Raw genomic sequence first — 10,339 nt, 5'->3', positions numbered from 1 at the left:
ATCATTGTGTAAAAGTTATGAGCACTTATCTCTTCCCAATTCGATGAGCAAATCAATAATGCTCAGACATTATGCTAAGTTACACCTCTCCCATTACTGGCCAAGTTCTCCACTGAATATATAGACCTACTCATTAACATCAACTTAACATTCTAGGATCAGATTTGGTCCAATATTGAGGAAAGGACCCTTTAAAAATCTGCTTGACAAAGAAAGAAAAAACCTCCAGGATATAGAGGTAAAATATTTCCACCAGATTTACTCTGTTATTTTCTAAAAAATAATTGCCTACGTTTTTAATATTTTGATTTCAATTACAGATGGCAGCCAAATGTTAACAGAAAACTAATTATATAACAAACACTTTTAATGACCTGTAGATGTGCATTACAAACTAACCTGGAAGTGATAAGATCATAATTCCCATGTTAACAAGAAGTATTTGTTTAAGCTCATTCAAGTTTTTGATTCAATTCAGCTGTCACTTCTCCTGAAAAGTTTGTTACATAATGATCCCTATCGATGACAATTCATGAGGAAGTCAATGCCGAATACCGTTATATAGTACAAAGAGTTGGAGCAAGCAGCAGTAGGAAAGTAGCATTGGCAACAAGCACTTGTTGACACCTGTTAAATTCTGATAGTAGTTCTGCCAACCATGCAGGCACAGTTACAACATTGAAAAGACATTTGGGTGGGTACATGAATAGGAAAGGTTTAGAGGAATATGGGACAAATGCAAGCAAGGTGGGATTAGTTTAATTTGGAAGACTTGGTCGGGATGGACAAGTTAGACTGAAGGGTTTGTTTTTGGGCTGTATAATCTATGGCTCTATAACCACCGTGTATGTCAGTGCCATGCAGTTCTGCTCAATCAGCAAAATTCTGTTTGATCCTCCATTCGAAACCAAACCTATTATATATCTAAGTGCAGTCTTGAGACATGTATATAAGACCCACTCATTTTGGGATGTGGAAAGACATTCTTTCTGATTCAACTAGAATCACTTTTTGCTCAGAGGAAGGTACATCAAGCCTGTGAGTATCTAATATTTGATACAGAGGTGATATAGTGCATCTATTTGAGAATTCTGAAATTCTTGTATAAAAGTTATAGTCCATTATAAAGTCATAAAGTTATAGAATCATACAGCATGGAAATAGACCCTTTGGTCCAACCAGTCCATGCTGAACATAATCCCAAATTAAACTAGGAGAAAGTGAGGACTGCAGATGCTGGAGACCAGAGTTGAAAAATGTGGTGCTGGAAAAACACAGCAGGCCAGGCAGCATCCGAGAAACAGGAGAATTGACGATTCGGGCATAAGCCCTTCTTCCTGATGAAAGGCTATGCCCGAAACGTCAATTCTCCTGCTCCTCGGATGCTGCCTGGCCTGCTGTGTTTTTCCAGCACCACATTTTTCAACCCAAATTAAACTAGCCCCACCCTGCCTGCTCCTGGCCCATATCCCTCCAAACCCTTACTATTCATGTACTTATCCAAATGTTTTAATTTTTAATTTTAAATATTTTAATTGTACCTGCATCCACCCCTTGCTCAGGAATTTTAAAAAGTTGAACATATTAAGCAATATGATTGATAATTGCAATTGAAGTACAGATCAGTCATGATTTAGCTGATTGGCAAAGCAGACTCTAAGTGGATAATGGCCAAGCTCCAAGTACATTTTGAGATCACCTCAAAGATCAGCAAGGAGGCCTTTGTGTGGAGTCACAGGAGATGTGGGAGATACTAAATGAGTATTTTGCATCTGTGTTTACAGTGAAAAAGGACATACACGATATATAATGTAAGGAAATAGATGGTGACATTTTGGAAGATGTCCATATTACAGAGGAGGAAGTGCTAGATGTCTTGAAACACATAAAAGTGGATAAATCCTCATGGCCTGATCAGGTGTACCCTAGAACTCTGTGCGAAGCTAGAGAAGTGATTGCTGGGTCCCTTGTTAAGATATTTGTATCATCGATAGGCACAGATGAGGTGCCGGAAGACTGGAGGTTGGCTAACATGGTGCCACTGTTTAAGAAGAGTGGTAAGGACAAGCCAGGGAACTATAGACCAGTGAGCCTGATGTCGGTGGTGGGCAAGTTGTTGCAGGGAATCCTGAGGGACAGGGTGTACATGTAAGTGGAAAGGCAAGGACTGATTAAGAATAGTCAACGTGGCTTTGTGCATGAGAAATCATGTCTCACAAGTTTTTTGAAGAAGTAACAAAGAGGATTGATAAGGGCAGAGCGGTGGACTTGATCTATATGGACTTCAGTAAGGCATTCGACAAGGTTTCTCATGAGAGACTGGTTAGCAAAGTTAGATCTCATAGAATACTGGGAAAGCTAGCCATTTGGATATAGAACTGGCTCAAAGGTAGAAGACAAAGGGTAGTGGTAGAGGGTTGTTTGTCAGACTGAAGGCCTGTGACCAGTAGAGAGCCACAAGGATCATATAAATGATTTGGTTATGAGCAAAAGCAATATAGCTAATAAGTTTACAGATGGCGGAGGCTGAGGGATTACCTTACAGAGGTTTATAAAATCATGAGGGGGCATGGATAGCATAAATAAACAAGGTCTTTTCCCTGGAGCGGGGGAGTTCAGAACTGGCGGGCATAGATTTAAGGTGAGAGGAGAAAGATTTAAAAGGGACGTTAGGAGCAAAGGGTGTGTATATGGGATGAATTGACAGAGGAAGGGGTAAAGGCTGGTAATATTACAGCATATTACAGGCATCTGGATGGGTATATGAATAGGAAGGGTTTAGAGGGATATGGGTCAAGTGCTGGCAAATGGGTCGAAATTAGGTTCAGCTATCTGTTCGGCATGGATGAGTTGGACCGATAGGTCTGTTTCTGTGCTGTACATCTCTATAACTCTATGAATCTATGATACCAAAATTGGCGGTGCACCGGACAGCGAAGAGGGTTACCTCAGATCACAATGGGATCTTGACCAGATGAGCCAACGGGCTGAGGAGTGGCAAATGGAGTTTAATTTAGATAATTGCGAGGTGCTGCACTTTGGGAAAACAAATCTTAACAGGACTTATACACTTAATGGGGAGGTCCTAGAGAGTGTTGCTGAACAAAGAGACCTTGGAATGCAGGTTTATAGCTCCTTGAAAGTGGAGTTGTAGGTGGATAGGACAGTGAAGAAGGTATGCTTTCCTTTATTGGTCAAAGTATTGAGAACAGGAGTTGGGAGGTCATGTTGTGGCTATACAGGACATTAGTTCTGCAATTCTGCTCTCCTTCCTTTCAGAATGATGTTGTGAAACTTGAAAGGGTTCAGAAAAGATCTACAAGGATGTTGCCAGGGTTGGAGGATTTGAACTATAGGGAGAGGTTGAATAGGCAGGGACTTTTTTCCCTGAAACATCAGACACTGAGGGGTGACCTTATAGAGGTTTATAAAGTCATGAGGGGCATGGATATAACAAATGGACAAAGTCTCTTCCCTAGGGTGGGGGAGTCCAGAACTAGAAGGGCATAGGTTTAGGGTGAGAGGGGAGAGATATAAAAGAGACCTAAGGGGCAATGTTTTCATGCAGAGGGTGATACGTGTGTAGATGAACTGTCAGAGGAAGTGGTGAAGGCTGGTACAATTGCAACATTTAAAAAGCATCTGAATGGGTATGTGAATAGGAAGGATTTAGAGGGATATGGGCTGGGTGCTGGCAGGTGGGACTAGATTAGGTTGGGATATCTGGTCGGCATGGATGGGTTGGATCAAAGGGTCTGTTTCCGTGCTGTACATCTCTATGACTCTATGACTCTATTTCATTTGGGACAACATTGCTCCTTCATCTCTTTTATTATCAAAATGAAAAGAACTTTTATAGTATTGAATATACAGTTGTAGCATACTGACAAATCATAGCACCAACAAGAAATCTATTACATTATGACTGAAAAATAATAAAAGAATTATTTGAAAAAAAGTACAAGTGGAGCAGAAATCGTGTCTGTTCAGCAGGCTCCCACCAAAGGTTCCTAGCCGTATGTAACCTGTTAAATAATCCGCTGTTGAATACCCCTTAATGATTTCCAAAATTAATTAATTATCATGTCTGTCACTCCAGCTGATCTGAAGAGACACTTGAAGCAGGGGTCCTTCCTAAATGCCAAACCTAAAATCTTAAGTCTAATCTGAAGGATTCTTTGAGCACAATAAACTATCATTGAATAAATACAGCATACCAATCATTCAAAAGAATATTTTTGGCCTAACAATAATTTGTCAACAAGTGCAGTATTTTGAATGTTCAAGTTTGGATGTAATCAATTCTATTCAATCCTTTCAGGATGTGATTGTCCTGACCTACATCTCACACTGTTTACGAATACTGTTACAACTGAGATTGAAGGGGCACACTGATTCCTTTCCCTGTCCCAGTCCCTCATTGGTCATAACAAAGATTTAATTGAATTGGTGCAGTGATATTGCTCATTACATTGATATTGGACTGTGTTTATTAGCTAGTTTATTACAATTAAAACTTGCTCAAACAAAGGCGCAAGATAATCTCTCTCTCTCACACACACACACACGCGCAGACCCTCTCTCATACACAAGCTCTCATCTGCTCACACAGACACCCCCCACACTCACAGCCACAGATGCACCCTCTCACAAACCTATATACCCCAATACACTCACTCTCACTCTCTCTTTCTCTCTCTCTCTCACACACACATACACACACAGAAGAAAGAAAAGAAATGTGAAAAAGCAGCAAATGTTATCTTAAAAGTATTGCGGCCAAGTGATAATTAAAGTCAGGAGAAAATCATTATTCATGGGTTGCCCAAATGGTATTCTGCAGCTGAAGTTATTTTGCATGCACACACTGTTGACTCTAGGGTACCTTCCTGGAATGGGTGGGCCTGGCTGTTTTATCTTTTCTGGAGACAGCAAGGTCAGCTCTATTCTTTGGGTATATTGCCTTTAAGAGAGACCACCTTCAAGGTCTCCATGTGTATATACGATGTTGAAGTCTGTCTGGCAGTTAGTCTGCTTTGTATCTGCAAGCTGTACATACCACAGAAGTCAGTTGGTTCACATTAATGCTTGCTCATTACTTGTAATGTGTTTTACTGGTGTTACATGACCTAACCCGTGGACTTAATCGATAATGATTACCATTGAGCCATGGGAACAAGCCACAGGCAGGATGTAGGCTCAGTAGCTAGCACTGCTGCCTCACCGTGTCAGGGACCTGGGTTCAATTCCAGCCATTGGTGACTGTGTGGAGTCTTCCTCATGTCTGTGTGTATTTATACTGAGCGGTAGCTTCCCACAGTCCAAAGATGTGCAGGTTAGGTGGATTGGCCATGCTAAATATAGGGTTGCAGGATAAGACTGGGGGACTCTGGGTGACATGCTCTTCGGAGGATGCAGACTTGATGGATGAATAGCCTCTTTCCACACTGTAGGGATTCTATGATTCAACCCTGGTTAATTGAAAAGTGTAGAAGGATATATCAGGAACGGTGAAAGGCATAAGTGAAAATGAGATGTCAACCAGGTGAAGGTACAAAACAGGACTACTTGCATGTCAAACAACATGTACAGCAAGTTATAGGCAGAGCTAAGTGATTTCATAATCAATGGGCCAGATCTAAGGTCTGAAGTCCTGCTACATCCAGTTGTCAATAGTGGTGGGCAATTGAACAACTTACTGGGGTAGAGGGTTCCACCTCAATTAAAGTTGTTATGTTGCCAAGAGGTCAGTTAGTTTAGTTGGCTGGATGGCTGGTTTGTGATGTACAATAATGCCAACAGTGAGGATTGAGTTCCTACATCATTCACGTCATTAATTATAGTTCAAAAAGTATAGTGAGCTGGCTTTGTGTACTGCTGGAGCCCTTGGGTTATAGCTACCCCCACAGCGCTAATAGGGAGAGAGTGCCAGGATTTTGACTGTGACAGTGAAGGAACAGCATTACGTTTCCAAGTTAGGATGGTGTGGGGTCTGGAGTGGAACTTATTTATGTTCCCATGCATCTGCTGCCTCTATCATTTTTTTTTAGAAACAGGCCATTCGGTCCAACACTGACCCTCCAAAGAGTAACCTACCCAGACCCTTATCTTATTACTCTACATTTCCCCTGACTAATACACCTAACCTGTACATCCTTGAACACTATAGGCAATTTAGTATTACCAATTCTAGATGGTCGTTGTGCTTAGAAGATGCTCTCTAAGGAACCTTGATGAATTTCTACAGTGCATCTTATAGAGGTTCATAAAATCTTGAAGGGCATAGATCAGGTGAATAGCCAAGGTGTTTTTCTCTAGGTGAGAGGGCATCGGTTTAAGGTGAGAGGGGAAAGATCTAAAAGGGACCAGAGGGGTAACTTTTTCACACAGGTTGGTGTGTACAGTGTATGGAATGAGCTGCCAGAGGAAGTGGTAGAGGCAAGTACATTGCAACACCTCAAAGACATTTGGATAGGCATGTGGATAGGGAAGATTTAGAGGGATATGGACCAAACACAGGCAAATGAGTCCATTTCAGTTTAGGAAACCTGGTCAGCATGGACGAGTTGGGCTGAAGGGTCTGTTTCTGTGCTTTATAACTCTATGACTGGGGAGCTCAGTACATTGGTGCAAAAGATAAGGCTGAATCATTCGCAACAATCTTCATCCAGAAATGCCGAATAGATAATCCATCTTGGCTTCCTCAAGTGGTCCCCAGCATCGTGATATCAGTCTTCAGTTAATTTGATTCACTCTATGTGATATCGAGAAAAGATTGGAGGCACTGGCAACTGCAAAGGTAATGGGCCCTGACAACAATGGGCTCTTGCCAACTTTTATAGGTGTGCCATCGAGAGCATTCTGTCTGGATGTATCACTACCTGGTATGGCAACTGTACCAATAAGATTGGAGACGGTTACAGAGTGTGGTGAACTCAGCCTGGACAATCACAAAGGCCAATTTCCCATCTATAGAATCCATCTACCAGGCCCGCTGTCAAGGAAAGGCCGCCAGCATTCTCAAAGATCTATCCCACCCTGGCAATGTTTTTCTACAACCTCTACCATCGGGGAGAAGGTACAGAAGCCTGAACACATGCACCAGCCGGTTTCACAACAGTTTCTACCCGACTGTTGTTAGAATACTGAATGGACTCATAAACTCTTAACATTCACCTGTTTTTGATTTTGCTGCTGTTTACCTGTTATTTACTTATCTATGCTACTTAACTCTGTGATCTGCCTGCATTGCTCGCAAGACAAAGCTTTTTACTGTGCCTCGGTACACGTGACAATAAATTCAATTCAATTCATTTCAATTCTGGCAATAGTACTGAAGATTTGTGCTCCAGAACTTGCTGCACTCCTAACCAAGTTCTTCCAGTGTGTTATAACACTGGCATCTATATGACAATGAAAAAAAATGCTCATATTTGTCTTGTTCATAAAATGCAGAATAAATCCAACCTGGTCAATTACCATGCCATCAGTCTACTCTCAAGCATCAGTAACGGGCGGCACGGTGGCACAGTGGTTAGCACTGCTGCCTCACAGCGCCAGGGATCTGGGTTCTATTCCCGCCTCAGGCGACTGACTGTGTGGAGTTTGCATGTTCTCCCCGTGTCTGCGTGGGTTTCCTCCGGGTGCTCCGGTTTCCTCCCACAGTCCAAAGATGTGCGGGTCAGGTGAATTGGCCATGCTAAATTGCCCGTAGTGTTAGGTAAGGGGTATATGTAGGGGTATGGGTGGGTTGCGCTTCGGCGGGTCGGTGTAGACTTGTTGGGCCGAAGGGCCTGTTTCCACACTGTAAGTAATCTAATTTAATCTAAAGTGAATAATGCTATCAAGCAGCCCCTGCTCAGTGATGCCCAGTTTGGATTACACCAGGGCCACTCAGCTCCTGACCTCATTATAGCCTTGGTTCAAACATAGGCAAAAGAGCTGAATTCCAGAGGTGAAGTGAGAGCAATTGTCCTTGACATCAACATAGCATGTGACCATATGGCATGAAGGAACTCAGGCAAAACTAGAGTCGATAGTCAATGGGGTAAATCTTTCTGTGAGTTGGAATCATACCTGGCGCATAGGAAGATGGTCGTGATAGTTGGAGGTCAGTTAACTCAGCTCCAGGACTTCTCAGCAGCAGTTCCTCAGGGTAGTGTCCTAAGCCCAACCATGTTCAGCTGCTTCAACAATGAGCCTCCCTCCATCAAAAGTGGGAATGTTCGCCAACGATTGCACAAAGGTCAGCCCATTCACAACTCCTCAGATACTGCAGTAGTCCACAACTAAATGTAACTGCTGGAAAACTGCAGCAGTTCAAAATGGAAGCTCATCGCCCCTTCTCAAGGGCAATTAGGGATGGGCAATAATCCGGCATGACACCTAAAGCCCATAAATAAAGAAAAAATGTAAGCATGTATTCATTTTACAGTTCAATTCTCATGTATAAATATAACTTGTGATGTGGTATTTGTAATCATAGGGAACTCAAAATGTTGTCAGTGCTTAGTTGTGCCAATTTACAATCAGTTGCAGTCCACTCAGAGCCCCTCCCTATTCTGTCCCCCTCTCCACAAGAGAGCCACAAAGAATAATAGCTTGAGAGGCACCACTCTGCCTCATATGGTTAACAAAGCTTCCACGGTCATGTCAGAAGGATTAGCAGGTTGATTATCTCCGCAGCACCTGCCTAGGTGTTTCATCAGCAACGATTATGGGGTAAATGTGGTTGACCATGAAGATCAATGGCACCCTCCTGTGCTTACCCCCACAACTCCTCCACCCTTTTTGTATCATTTTAGTCAAATCTTCCTGTATGGTTTTAACAGAGATGCTTCAATACAGCCATTCACAGCAGCACCCGGAACAAGCACCTTTGTTGTGGCTTTATTAGCTGCTGCATCTAGAGAAGTGTTTAAAGAACTCAAAGGTTTTAAGTGGGTAAATGAGTGAGGGAAGCACAACTCAGAGGCTGGACAGTTGAGTTGAGCTCTCCTGATGATCACAGAGCCACACCAGAGATTAGACAGCATAATAATTCTATGGTAGGTATTGTGTAGTAAGCCTCAGTCTCCAAAACTAAGCTTAGTGTGAGGAATATTCACAGGTTCCACTCAGCAGCCCCAACAGTCCGTTGGCATGGGGATGGTTATACTTTCGAGACAACTAAAATGCATACACATTTGAATTTCTAGTGTGTATAGCATTGTTTCTGCAGCTCACTGGTGCTGTTATTTCATGAGAAGATCTGGCCCAATTTATTTGACCATGACATGAACAATCTTTTCATGATAACAAGTCCTGGGAAGGGGCTTGACCTAAAATTTTCAACACAGAAACAGACCTACTGAGGCATATGATCATCTGAATAGCCACGTACCACAATGAAGTGATGTTCTCGGGAGTCATTTCTTCAGTGATCTCAGTTGGAAAGTGTAAGAAGACAGTCAAGATTTAACTGTGAAGCCACTGGTACCTGAATTATTTAAAAGTTCTTTTTTTGTCAAGATATGTATGTTTATTCATCGAATTAATAAAGTACTGTTACAGGAAGTTAAAGAAAATTCAGCGTAACTCCGTACTATAAAATTTTGAAATCCAATTTAACATTAATTTTGAGACTCAGTGTCTGACCAAATACAAAAACACTCCAGCTATGAGTGTGTTTGGACAAGGTTTGCAAATTTATTAAGCAATAAAACAAGTACAGTGAAAATGATCCATAACAAGGCAATTAATTGATCTTATTCACAATGGAATAGTTGTCCTTGGTTGGCTAGGGTGCTTCTTGCCCAAAATTCTTGCTCTGTTTCCTTTCTTCATTCTGCACATGTACTATTGAGTCACAGGTCCTATTAACTCTTTCTGAACCACAATCATAGCAGCACCAGTAGTATCCCTGAAGTCTGATTGGTCCAATCAGTGCATGATTTAGACTCTGACTGTGCAATGCCCAGTTATTTCTTGATGGCCATTTAGATTCCACGAATAACTCTGTCTGACATTTTGCTAATTTTGTGTGAATTTTTAATTAAATTAGACAATCATCTGACTGTGACTGTGACTGTGTCCTATTAGATCATTCACTTTTAAATAACTGTCTGTTATTTGGAGACCTGATGGGCAATAAGCTTTACTGTGGCTGTTGCTATTTTAAAATAGCTACTTACTGTTAAAAACAGATTGCAAAGTTGGTTATAACTTTCAACAAAATTATATCAAACTAATACAGAATGCACACATATATACTTAAAAATATATACAAAATGTATGTAATGTAATGAGATAGAAATCCTCAAATATTCTTACACATTCAATTTGTATATGAATAACTAAA

This window comes from Hemiscyllium ocellatum, chromosome 8 (genome assembly GCF_020745735.1).
Source record: "Hemiscyllium ocellatum isolate sHemOce1 chromosome 8, sHemOce1.pat.X.cur, whole genome shotgun sequence".
Taxonomy (NCBI): Eukaryota; Metazoa; Chordata; class Chondrichthyes; order Orectolobiformes; family Hemiscylliidae; genus Hemiscyllium; species Hemiscyllium ocellatum.
The sequence above is the reverse complement of the archived record's forward strand: the minus strand, read 5'-3'. Positions refer to the sequence as shown.